We start from the raw sequence: 13,117 nt of genomic DNA on the forward strand, positions 1-13,117 counted from the left end.
GACGTTGGTAATTAGGTCACTGGTAACCTTGAGATAGCAACTCCATACCCGTCAGGATGATGAGGAGGCATCTATCCCTCAATCTGTCCTGAAAACACCTCTCCTATTTCCATCCACCTACACATAGGCTTGCTCATCGTGCTTATGTTTTTCATAGCATATTTTGATGATTGCATTTTAGTGCATTGTTTTTGCTATATGATCTAAACATATCTTATGTGGCCAGATATTTCATCAAAAGACATTGAAAGCCCTTTAACAATACAACTTAAGCAGTACACATTGTAAAAATTGAGAGGAAAATACTCAAGGTAACATGCTTAACAAGCTGTACTTATGTATAGTAAAATGTAATCTTTGGAAGTCATCATTTTGTGTTTCTTGAACTTAAAAATAAGGGAAAAAATGGTATAAGAAATAAGATGGCTTGCCCAATTTAATAAATAAAAGTATATCCAAAAGGGAGTGTGGTCACTGTGGTGAGTACATTACATTCAGGAAATTATGAAGCAGGAAAGCAGTGATTTTTAGAGTAACAATTTGAACAAGACTTCAAGTTAATACTCAATGATAAAATCAGTCGAATGGTTTAAACAAAATATTCTCTAAAGATTTTGGTCACTCAAGTTTTTACTGAATTTCATGATGTCTCAACTTTACATTGCCCCAAGGAAATGTATGTAGCATTTTAGCATAAGTAACTCAACAAAGTCCACACACCAACCTATCAGAAAACCACTGCTATCTTTCACTTTCAATAGGCCTCTTAAAAAAAACAGAAAGCTTCTACCAATATGCAGTGATGAATAGCAGCATGGAAATTCATGAACTTGAAATAACACTCCCTATTATCTAGGTAGAAAGTGAACATACAATTTAAAATGAATATGACATCTCTCTCAGGAGCAGAGAATCAATCCCATTACTCATTTTCACCTATAACTGAAATGTTCATTTTCAGCCCAGAAATGCTGAAATGACCTGTCAGACACACACCGCCAAATGGCAAACGCCAAGATTCATCCAGGCAATCAATTAGGTGCCACGGGGACTTTGCTTAGGAAGATGGATTTCACATACACACACCAATCAATTTCTTTAGAATTTCCATACATCCTTAGCACAGTAATAATTCATGTGAGGGAACTGGTTGCTAGATAGACCATGATGAAAAGGCCACGTTGCCTTTTGGTTGGAAATCTTTCAGATGTATCCAGATTCATGTGACAACCATTTGTCAAAGGAAACTTGGATCATTAGTAACTTGGCCACCAACGCAAAGGGTTGGTGGCCTCTTCTGAAGCAAAGACACAAGGGGCAAGGAACTGAAATCATAGCAGAAGACCCTATAGACGAGCAAACAAGTAGCAAAAGTCTCCACCCAAAGACTAAGAAAGTGAATAAACAACCTGTGCTGGTTATGGTGAGTAGTTTGATCTAAACCAAGGAGATAAACCAGTTGAAGGAAAGAATCCCCCCAAATCAAATTTCTTTAACATTGTAGGACAGGATTTTCCCAACACATTCCTTTGAACAAGCAAGTACTGACTCAGTGAGCACAGTATCTGATATCAAAAGGAAAAATAGTCTCTTAACAGCTTAATTGTTGGGCCTGGCAGGCATGGGACTTCACGTGGCCAACAAAAGAACATGAACCCGGACATCCTGATTCTAAGAATTAAGCATTTCTTTGCATGTCAATTTTCTTTAACTGGTCATCACAGCCTAAAATAGCTGGCCCATATCCTTCATGATGAACAGAACTGTTTTCTGTCCAAAGACTTCTCTGTCCCCCTCCTCCACCACACACACCAGTAGTGAGCCCTTTCAAGTCCCATCTGTGTTCAGCAGGAAAGCCTTTTGTACACATGGGACTACACATAGTGTTCTAACGTACTGAACATATTGTGGAACTTAAACAGAAAAAAAGATTGTAAAATTCCAAATATTTACAGTGATTCCTTGGGAGAAGGAAAAAACAGGCCCAAGAAATGGTAGAAAGACAATCCAGGAAGAGTAGAATGATTTTATCAAAGTATCTATCAAATCTAGATAAACAATAAAAAGGCAGTTGCCACCAGGCCTGCTATTACACATATTCTGGCCCAGTGGACAGAGCAGTACATGGGGTCCTAGATTTGGCTCTGCCTAAATGCCAGGTGATCTTGTACAAATCACATCAACTTCCTGAGCTTCCATGGCTCCTTCAGTAGAAATTAAAACCTAATATGGGCTGCATTTATGGGCTGCATTTTTTCACAGCACTTGGAGGATAAAGTAAAATGATTTATGTGGAAACATCCTGTGAGGTATTATTACACATCCAGGAAGACAAAGTCTGTCTATTAGCATGCTACTGGATGTGCCTAGAGTGTTGGACAGAACTTCTAGAAAGGTTAAAATGCCCTTATGACCACCATTTTGGATTTTTGCCTCCTCACTGTACTTTCTGAACTTCTGCTTGACAATTCCTTACACCAGTCCAAATCGCTGGGCTGCTGGTAGCCAGCTGGCATCATATGTAGCACAAAATGCCACATTCTCCTTGCTCTGTGTTCTTGAGCCTGCCCACCACACCTCCCCAAGCATTCAGTTCAAACACCGCTCACTTGTGTGCCCTACAGAAGTCACACATGCACATTCACAATGCAGACACTGCAAAAAATTTTGTGGAAAAGATAAAAAATATTTAAGTGTCAAGCATCCTTGATGTATGCCAGTGGCTGTCTATCAATCATTGGCCTTAAATCTTCCCCAGCAAAACACAGCTCTTGATCAACTTAATATTCATTAAAAAGAAAAAACACTCTGGGACACCTGGGTGACTCAGTGGTTGAGCATCTGCCTTTGGCTCAGGTCATGATCCCAAGGTCCTGGGATCGAGTCCCACATCAGACTTCCCAAAGGGACCTGCTTCTCCCTCTCCCTGTGTCTCTGCCTCTCTCCATGTCTCTCATGAATAAATAAATAAAATCTTTTTTAAAAAAAGAAAAAACACTAAAATCACCACAGAACTGATCACTAATAATTCACATTCAACTCTTAAGAAAACGTACATGTATCTTCCAAAATGAGAAAACTCTAATTCCCCTTGTGGCCCCCTGGACCTTATAGACCTGAACAGGAAATAGAACTTGGAAGCTTGATGGTGAAGACGCCAGAGCCTCAGCTGCACGGTCTTCACATGCTAAGGCAGGGTATGGAGGGAGAGCCCATCAGTCTACTCTCTTCAGCAAGTCTCTGCCCCTTCCCAATTCCAATCATCAGAGAAAATGCACTGCTCTTAGGAAATGGAACCATTTTCAAATATCCATTTGGGACAGGGAGGGGACAGTTGTGAATGAAGAGGTCATGACCAACGCAGAAGTTAAAGTGAATGCACTCATCTCCTCTTCCGGTCCTGGGTTTCAGTTGAACACGAACATTTACCCACAAAACATTGCAGTCTTGCTTTGAGGAAACATACCAAATCCAGTAAGCTGCCTTGACAGTGACCCTTACTCTCCTGCTCTCTGTTAAGTACACCCATACCCAGAATCCCCGCTGAAGGCCCTTAATTTATGAAGAGGTATAAAACCTCCAGCTAGGAATGCCAACCACTCAGTTTGCTGGTGCTTCCTCAGCATGCCACTCTGCTTATCCTAGTTACTGCCTCTGTAGTTCTCTGAAAGGTAAGCTGCATGTAGAAAATACGGCCTCCTCTTTTCATAGCACAAAGGAGAAAGGAAAAAGACATCATCTGACATATCTTTATTAGGAGTGCTTAACAATAACAGACTCCTAGCTATTCTCTAAATTGAATAATGCATTAAACAGTAAAGAATATGTCCTGCAAGAAAATCTAGATTTCAAAGCATGAGCACAGAAATGGAAAAACTCTGACATCAACACATAAATTGGGCACAGACCTCAACTCTTAATAAGGACAGTATTTTTTAACTTAAGTCACAATCACTCTATATTAGATTTTCAATGTCTCCAGATTGCCATTTTTAATTACTTTTCTGCTCCTCACTAATTAATCGTACGTAATTTCAGGTAACTTTTGTACTCTCAAATATAACAAAAGTATTTTTTAAATGCCTAGTTATATAAATACAATACATTCTATTAATATTACATAAATGACCAATGTTTCTTTTTAAAAACCCTGTATTCAGTTGGTGATAATCCAGATGCACACCAGAACAAAAGACTTAGCCCACAATGGAATCCGAATGTGCTAAGAATGAAATCTATTAGCCCAATGGGAACCTAACAGTCCCATTTGCAAAATAGCTTTTCTTTGCCTCAATTCATTCCAAAGTATATAAGGAGTAAAACAAAAATACCACAACCTGACTCATCCCAACAAAAAGGGGGGTTGAGGGAGACTGGGATTCTCTTTTGCAAAAAGCATAGGAAGATTAATTATTTCTGGGTAAAAACATACTGAAGAACAGAACAGTAAAATTAGGGAACAGTTCAGTGATTTTTCAGGGGGTGAGGATGGGTGGGGGGGCTGATTACAAACACACAAAGGGGACTTTTGGGAGTGATGGCACTCTTCTAGGTCTTGACTGTAGAAGTGATTATATAAATGTTGCAACTGTCAGAATTCATAAAGGGTAACCTAAAGAGGCTAGGTTTTACTGTATATAAATTATATTGCCAGGAACCTGCCTTTTTAAAATGGCTATAATGTCCATTTCCACTAAATTATGAAGTGTAACATTCAAGTATACAGTTCTCAATGTTCTAGATGTAATTAGGAAAAAACTTACCAGTAAATGATTCAAGTTCAGCCTTCAGTGTTTTATATAATCATTACATATTTACAAGTATTATATAAAGTGGCTCAAAACATAAACTAAAATTATCAGATGTATTTTGCACCATTACTTGAATATAGATATATAGAAAACTGTAGTGTTTTACTCTTAAAAATGAACATTTCAATATCTATTAGATGTTAATTATGTTTTGAAGGGTTAAATTTACTACTAAATTTTACCTTTTCCATATTATAAGTAAACTGAGGAATAGAAAAGGTCATTAGATTCATTTGAGTCCCTCAGAACCACTATGAAATGTATTCTGTGTTTTTAATAGATTTCAGAGATTTTCAAGTCTTAAGAGTTACAGGAGACTGGCTGTTTTTGAAATAAGAATGTTTCAGTAATTCAACTGAAAAAAAGAAGATTGAATGTAAAATGGATCCTAAGATTATGCTTTAACACCTTACATTCTCCCTCTTCTTGAGTATATGCAGAAATATAGATTTTTCTGCAGAAAAAATAAAAGGCAAAGAAGAAGTGTCATAGTCAGAGAACACATACTTTTTTACAATACTTAACGGCAGAAACCTTTCTTTCCACATGTTCACTTAAGTAACGAATATCTTTCTCCACATATAATAGCCACTGTGAGTTCAGAAACTTAAAAGTAAAAATTCCCAATGGCATGTCCATGAAAATACTAAAAGTCTAGTAAGGCAAAAATCTTACCTCCAAAGGGTTGTGTACTACACCAAAGCACAAAGCTGCTTTTTTAAAAAGCTAGTAAAATTGAGTCAACCTGGTTTTCCTAAATAGAAATTCACTCAAACCCAAATTTTTTTTACAAAAAATATTATTCCCTTGACTTAATTTTAGGCTTCCGAAATGAATCAGGCACGAATGGTAACACAAAGGGACAAGAGAAGAGCAGCTGGCTTCCTCTTCAGCAAATAAAACAGACCAGATCTTAGATCTTGCTCAGTTCACCCAGGACAGAAGCAAATCTGTTTTTTATAATCACTGAGCAGTGGCACTTAATACATTTAAAACACCGGTCACCTGCTTGATCCACGTACACCTTCCCAGGCCCACAAAACTCAAGCATGAAGTCCTCGTTCAACTTTCCCACGCTCCATCATTTCACCCTCTTTCGGGGAAATCCAATAGGAGGAAAGAAGAAAGAAAGAGAGAAAGAGAGAAAGAAAGAAAGAAGAGAGAAAGAAAGAGAGAGAAAGAAGAGAAGAGAGAAAGAAAGAAAGAAAGAAAGAAAGAAAGAAAGAAAGAAAAGAAAGAAAAAAAGAGGAAAGAAAGAAAGAAAAATAAAAGAAAGAAAAGAAAGAAAGAAAAAAATCTAGAGTTTTTTTCTTTCAAAAAGACACGTATCAATCCGGAGTTTACAGGCACAAACTAATTAAATTAACTTGCCAGCGTCTTGAGTGAAAATACTTAGAGCGTGAAATTTCTGTTTCCTATAGTTTTCAAGACAAGTGGTTTCGGGCGGAGGCGGGGGTCTGTCATTGTTCTCAATATTGCTGCTTTCGCATCCTTGGCTTTCACACAGAGGAGCAGACAGTCCCACCTCGAGCCGGCCGGGGGGCCCTTACCTTGCAGGTGCACGGCGCCCAGGGGTCTCTGTCACGCGGGCCCGGCCTCTCCCGGAGCAGCCGCCCGCCGCGGGCCCCGCGGTCCCGGGGGCCGGAGAGCGCGCCCACCGCGCGGCGCGGAGCCGGAGCGGAGCCGGAGCCCGAGCGCAGCGGATCGCCGCCCGCCGCCCGCCGCCGCCGCGGTCCCCCTCCGCGCTCCCGCCGCCCCCCCCCACGCCCACCCACCGCAAGTTTCCCCGGCGGTCCCCGCCCCCTCGGCGCTTCGGGCTGCCTGGCTGCAGGGGCGCGAACCGGGTTTCAACAGGTCCAGGAGCCGGAGACGCTGCAAAGATCACCAACGACTTAACGAGGAGCCTCTCCTCCCTTTTAAAGACCCGGGGGCGGCGGAGAAAGCCTCCAAGAGCCCACGTGACCACCGAGCCGGCTGCCCAGAAATCTCGGGAGGACGCGGACTCCCCGTGTCTCGCCATCCACACTCACCTGGGCGGAGGGAGAAGCCCCGGGGAGCGAGCACTCGAGGCGCCCTTCCCGCCGGCCTGGGTTTGGGAGGTCTGGGGCGGGGCCTGAGAATGCGCATTTCCAACCCGGTGCAGGACCAAGCCCAAACGGATGCTGCCCGGTGGGGGGGCCACACTTTGAAGATTCACGTCCCTAGACCGTGCCCCACGTGGGTCTGTCAGTGGATGCTTCGGGGTCATTTAAATACAGAAGTCTGACTTTTTTTTTTTTTTTAAGAATTTATTTACTCATGAGAGACACACAGAGAGAGAGGCAGAGACACAGGCAGAGGGAGAAGCAGGCTCCGTGCAGGGAACCCAACGTGGGACTCGATCCCGGGACCCCAGGATCACGCCCTGAGCGGAAGGCAGAGGCTCAACCACGGAAGGTGCCCCCAGAAATCTGACTCTTAAGAATCCAGTGGTGAAACTAGAGAGGCTTTGGGTTTTCTCAGTCCGGGGCCCAAGGGCAGGTTCGTGCCCCTGGAGAGGCCAAGCCACGAGGCCGTGGAGGTAGATGGCGGGTGCGGGTTCTGAGCGGCCGGCTGGGGAGGCCTTTCGCCTTAGAGCAAGGAGCCCAGGAACCTCCTCACTCACCGCTGCCAAAAGAGGCAGCTGGGGGGACATCTGCCTCTGCCGCTGGCGGCGCCCCTCTTCCCTCCGCAGGGCCTCCGTGGAGCTCCCTGCAGGCCTGAGCCCCCTGGTGGCAGCTCCAGTCCCCCAGGTCTGCGGAGTCCCCAAGCTCTCCTCGCCCACCCTGCAGCACAGCCCACAGCCTGAGGACTTTCCCTAGTCGTTAAGCAGCACCTGGCGTTAGGGCAGCCACTGGTGGCGAAAATCCAATGGTAAGTTGCATATGTCCCATAAGCCATTCTCAGACCCCAGTGCCACATTTGTGTCTAATTAATCATCAAACTATCCATACACGTGGCATAAGGGACGTGGTTCTTGATCTGGTTGTGACTCCAGATCTCTGATAAAAGAAGACCAAGAGGGCATCTGGAGGGAAACTTACAATGCCTGCCTCAAGTGTTGGGGTTTAGCCAAAAATGGCCCAAGCCGACTCTAGTGTGCTCTGGGTTTAGGAGAGTGAGGTCCACAGGTAGTGAAAGCAGGCTCCAAATGTGGAGAGCCACCCACTTTATAAACAGTGGATAGATACAATCTCTACTGCCCCACGCCCTCAATTTTCATTAAAGCAGGGACTCCTGGATGCTCTCAGGTTGTAAGGCAGGGTTTCCTGATCCTGGAGGCAGAGAAGTTAGTTTGAACAGGAGGGTGTGCGGCTGACCAGCTTCACCTGTGTAAGACTATAGAGACAAGATGCTTTGCCAATCTCGGCTTTCCTTGTTCCCTCTCTCGGGTGTCCCTGAATAGTACCCAGTGCCCACAGGCTCCTTCCTCCTTTGTACCGAAGAAAATTTTAAGCGATGGTTTTAAAATATCAGTTCTATTTGGAAGTACTTGCTTGTTAACAAGATACATCTGGACGAGAAATTATTATGAAGGAACTTCAGTCTTGAGCCACTAGGCAGGCCAAGATAATGTGAGGGTGAAGAAAGCTGACAAATGTCAAGTATCTACATTGTGCCAGGGAGTGTGCAAAGAAGTGCTTGCACCACATCCCATTTAATCGACATGGGAGCTCTGTGAACTGGTAATGTTAACCCTCCTCAGATGAGGAAACTGGCTCGCAGAGCTTATATCAACTACCTAGAGCCACACATAGTAAGGAAGGAGCCAGTAGCAGCAAGGCTTTCTTTGACAGCTACCACTTATTAGGCATTTAGCCATGCCCTACTTGTCTGCATGTTATCTCATTTTATATGCAATAGGTCTAGGAGGGAAATTCTATTATTAAGTATCCCCATTTTACCATTGAAAAAATGGCCAGTCTGTGGCTAAGACTTGAAACCAGGTAGAAGCCCAAGACTCTGTTCTCCTCCATACCAGGACTTCAATCAATTGGAAATGAAGATGGCTTGAATCAGGACACTAGATCTCCCAAGGACGAGCCCTGCCTCAAAATCCCAGAACTAGAGCTCTGTGCTCGCTGTGACTCTTCCTTCAGAAGGCGTTCCACTCATGGGAACAGCATGTTCTCTTTTTAAAGACCCTCAAACACCCACAGAAGTGGTTTGTTACACAAGGAAACCTCACTGCAGGAAATATTAAACAAAGAGAATGAATGGTAGTGAGTACGTTTCCTTCTGACTCATCCTGTGGATGGAGAAAGATAATGGGACCTTAGGGATGGAAGCTTTGCCTGTTTCTTTTTATTAAAGATTTTATTTATTTATTCATGAGAGGATACATAGAGAGAGAGGCAGAGACATAGGCAGAGGGAGAAGCAGGCTTCTCGCAAGGAGCCTGATGTGAGACTCACCCAGACATTCCTACTTTGCCTGGTTTAATGCAATGAGTAGGGAAGGTGATTATTCCAAAACAAGAAGGGATTTTTGAGACAGTTAATACCAATGAATAGACTGAAAAGCATTCTGAAATCTAGTGTTAAGGACCATGCCTCTGTTAGAAGATCCCAATCTCATGTCCACCTCACTCGTGACCTCCCTAAGGAAGCACCTACATGGTATGACATCAAAAGGTCTTCCTCTTCCCAAATATTCTATAACAGGGATTAAAGTCCTCCCCATTCAGTCATCAGTTGGGATTGAAGCATTGGATTGTTAAAGTTCAATCATGTTACATATGATGAGTAATATTAATTTACTAGCATTTATGATTACACTAATGAGCTTGCAAGATGAGCTAAGTGCCACCTGGGAAAGAAAGCAAAGGAGGTTGGCATAGGACAGGTCCATTCTGCTGTAGGAGGAAAGAAAGGCTCTCTATCTGGGTGCACCATCCTCAATTTTTCAGTCCGGGGATCCCTGGGTGGCGCAGCGGTTTGGCGCCTGCCTTTGGCCCAGAGCGCGATCCTGGAGACCCGGGATCGAATCCCACGTCGGGCTCCCGGTGCATGGAGCCCGCTTCTCCCTCTGCCTGTGTCTCTGCCTCTCTCTCTCTCTCTCTCTCTCTCTCTCTCTCTGTGTGTGTGACTATCATAAATAAATAAAAATTAAAAAAAAATTTTTCAGTCCGCCCCTTTTCTGTCTAGTGAAGTCTTACCCATCCCAAAGCCTAGGTGAAGACTGAGATAGCCCAGTGGCATGTGCACACTGCACCCCACATACAGCATTTACCCTGCCTGTCCACACCCCCTGCACCGTGTATGGTATACATCTCGTATCTCTAGCTTCCCTCACTGAAGGATAGCACCCATAGCACCCACCTAGTTCCACCCAGGCATTCAACAAGTACCTGTGGAAGGCTCCAACTTGGAAAGATCAGAAGGAAAGGGGAAATATTTCTGGTGGTAAAGAACCTACTAAAAGGCAAAACAAAACTTTGTTGAAGGCAAGAAAGCAAAAACTGATGAGGAGGGGAGATAGGATGGCTTTGGATTGGTGCTCTTTCTCTTCTGAGCCTGAGGCCAAGAGGGAGGACTTAAGTCCTGGGATGCTCTTAACTGCTCCAGAGGATAATAGGATCAGGCTCTTTCTTCATGATGTGTAAGTATAAATTGTTCTGTTTTAAGAGGATCTGAGAGATGTAACCCTAAACTTACGGAATTAATAAGAGAAAAGAGAAAGATCGGTTGCACCTGCCACCGTACCTCTATTTGGAGGTGATGAATTGGAAGGTGGGATTACTAATGAGATGTGCCAGGCTATTTCAGCTGCCCATGAATAGGGTTTCTAAGATAAATTTTGGTATTTGAAAATTGAATTTGGGTAGAGCTTTTTAGGATCATGTCTTTTGTGGAAATAAAAATGAACATAACATTTATGTACCTTTCCAACACAGGCATTACAGGAGGCAGGCTTCCCAAGACTGGCTCATTCTTATTTACTGTAATCCTCATAACTTCCCTTTGGCTGTCCCTACTTTATGGATGGGGAAACAGAGCCTTAGAGAGATGAAGTTTCTTTTGCAAGGTCACCCATGTGCATGTGGCAGAGTGAAAGCTCCAGCCCAGTTTTCTACCTATCTGTGAATCCCCTCCTTTCTCCTCTGTTATAACTGTGATGTTTGTCTTACTTGTGTAAACTGAGGCGTATTTGTCCTGTACAGCCTGGATATTGCTGAATGAAATCTTGTCAAGTTCTTGTCCAGGCATGACCATCCATGTGCACATCTATATAACTTTATTCTTTACTGACCTGGGTTTGACTGGAACGCTTGGTAAGGTGGCCAAGGACATAAGCAGCAAGGTAGACCTAACCTGGTATCAGACTACAGAACAAGGTTACTCTGACCTGCAGTTGAAATGAACCAGTTGGGCAACTAGCATGTATAGACAACTCCTTATAACTCACGCTCAACTGTCTCAGTGTTGGTCTTTGACATTTGCAAACGTACAGGTAAATAAGCTTTTGTTCTAGCTACTGCTCCTTGAAGGCACTTAAATTCCACACAAATCTCTCGCATAATTTGTTCCTAATTTCTATCCATTTGAAATCAAACAACACAAAGAATATATGTTCCTGTCCTGAGCTCCAACTCTGATTGAAGCAATTCTCTCTTGACTACCAAAGAAACTCACCCCCAGAGGTCACTGGCAGGAATGTGAACACCCTGTTGAGAAAGAAAATGTTAAAGAACTATTAGAAATGGTGGTAAATTGTAATATACAATTTCACAAATGACTCCAATGCAATTCTGGAAATGCAGCTTCTTTACTTCTTCTGGCACTGAATAAAATAATATTAATAACAGGTCAGACAGTATAATAGTCCCAGATATGAGGTCAGAAAGAAAATCGGGTATATAGACAGAAATGGCTTACGAGGCCACAGATTCTAATAAGACTGTCTGCTTCCATGGAGTTGAAAATTCAAAAAAATTGAAGTTTTTTCTACTTCTCATAAATGTATTTGACATTTTCAAGTTCTTTGTTCGTATCATGGAAAGTTACTAGAAATGCCTCATATTGCCAAATAACACTCTATTGATGTACACTGCATTAATGGCTTTCATAAGAATATAGACCCCATCTTTTGTGAACAGAGAGAGGGTGGTTCCTTCACATATGTCATTGCTTGATCTGATGAGTCTGACCAGAGAGAGGAATGGTCTTTTCCATGATTCAATCTCCCCTGTTGCTGGGAATTACAGCCAGGAAATAAACTTCTCCAAGCTGTGTATATAGCTCCTGAGAGGTCGCCAATGTTGTCCAATGTACTAGTATCCCCGCAGTCTCCCCTCTTTTGTCTTCTTTTTATGTCTCTACTTTTTTTTTTTCTGTCTGTCCAGGCAGTTTGCTCACTAATCTTTTCTTCCTGGTTCTGCCCACCTCAGGCCAGATGCTTCCTCCACCTGCTCCCATCCACCATCTTCTTCCATCCAACAGCCACAAGTTACAAAGAGAATTCTTATTCTAGGGTGACATTGGCTTTTACAATTAACACAGCATGCACACGGCCATGTCATACTTTGTTTTCACACCAACTCTGTGATAGTGATTTGATCCCCATTTTGCACATAAGGAAACTTAAGTGAGTTCACTAGATTTACACTTAGAGGAATCCTAGTCATCTGATGCATTTTGTAGATCCATACCTGCCTCTCTGAAGGAATTCATTTCCTGTATTCCTAGCACTGGGGGTGAGGGGTGGGGGTGTGGGGGGTGGTCTCTGAGCAGCTGCCATGTTGCTACTGCTACTATCTTTGGGCTTGTGTCACTTGACCCAACCCCTTCCCCTTGCCCTTCCCATTTTATCTCAATCTGAAATACAATTCAAGGGAGAAAGTCATTGACAACTTTTTTGAGGGAGAGAGAGTGCATGTGAGGGGTGGGGGAGAAAACCCTAAGTAGGCTCCATGCTCAGTGTGGGGCTCGATCTGATGACCCTGAGATCATGACCTGAGCCAAAATCAACAGTCAGATGCTTACACGACTGAGCCACCGAGGCGTCCCTCATTGACAACTTCTTTAGTTATTTTTGCTTTAAAGTTATTCTGACACTCGATATTACATTTATTCTTTCATAAAACACTCTTCTTTGGAACTACTTCTTGCCCTCCTGCATTTATCTCTTTGTGAGAATGTCCTCTCAATGCTGAAAAACAGTAATGCCTGAAGTGCTTACCTAAGACACAGGAGAACATGAAGGTGTTTTCTCAGATGAGGAGGAGAGGAGGAGATGACATTCAATGAGCAACTGCTTGTAAACACTTTATCTGCACTTAATCCTTT

General features: G+C 43.1%; 1 protein-coding gene across 1 annotated transcript in view; it reads right to left on the bottom strand.

Annotated features, from left to right (window-relative positions):
• Window positions 1-6,472, bottom strand: part of ESR2 (estrogen receptor 2) — a 62,748-nt gene extending 56,276 nt beyond the window's left edge. The window contains exon 1 of the mRNA XM_072838890.1: window positions 6,362-6,472. The gene's annotated coding sequence lies outside the window, so the exon portion shown is untranslated. The remainder of the gene's footprint in view (window positions 1-6,361) is intronic.
• Between the last annotated feature and the right edge of the window lie 6,645 nt (window positions 6,473-13,117).

This window comes from Canis lupus, chromosome 9, assembly GCF_048164855.1.
Source record: "Canis lupus baileyi chromosome 9, mCanLup2.hap1, whole genome shotgun sequence".
Taxonomy (NCBI): Eukaryota; Metazoa; Chordata; class Mammalia; order Carnivora; family Canidae; genus Canis; species Canis lupus.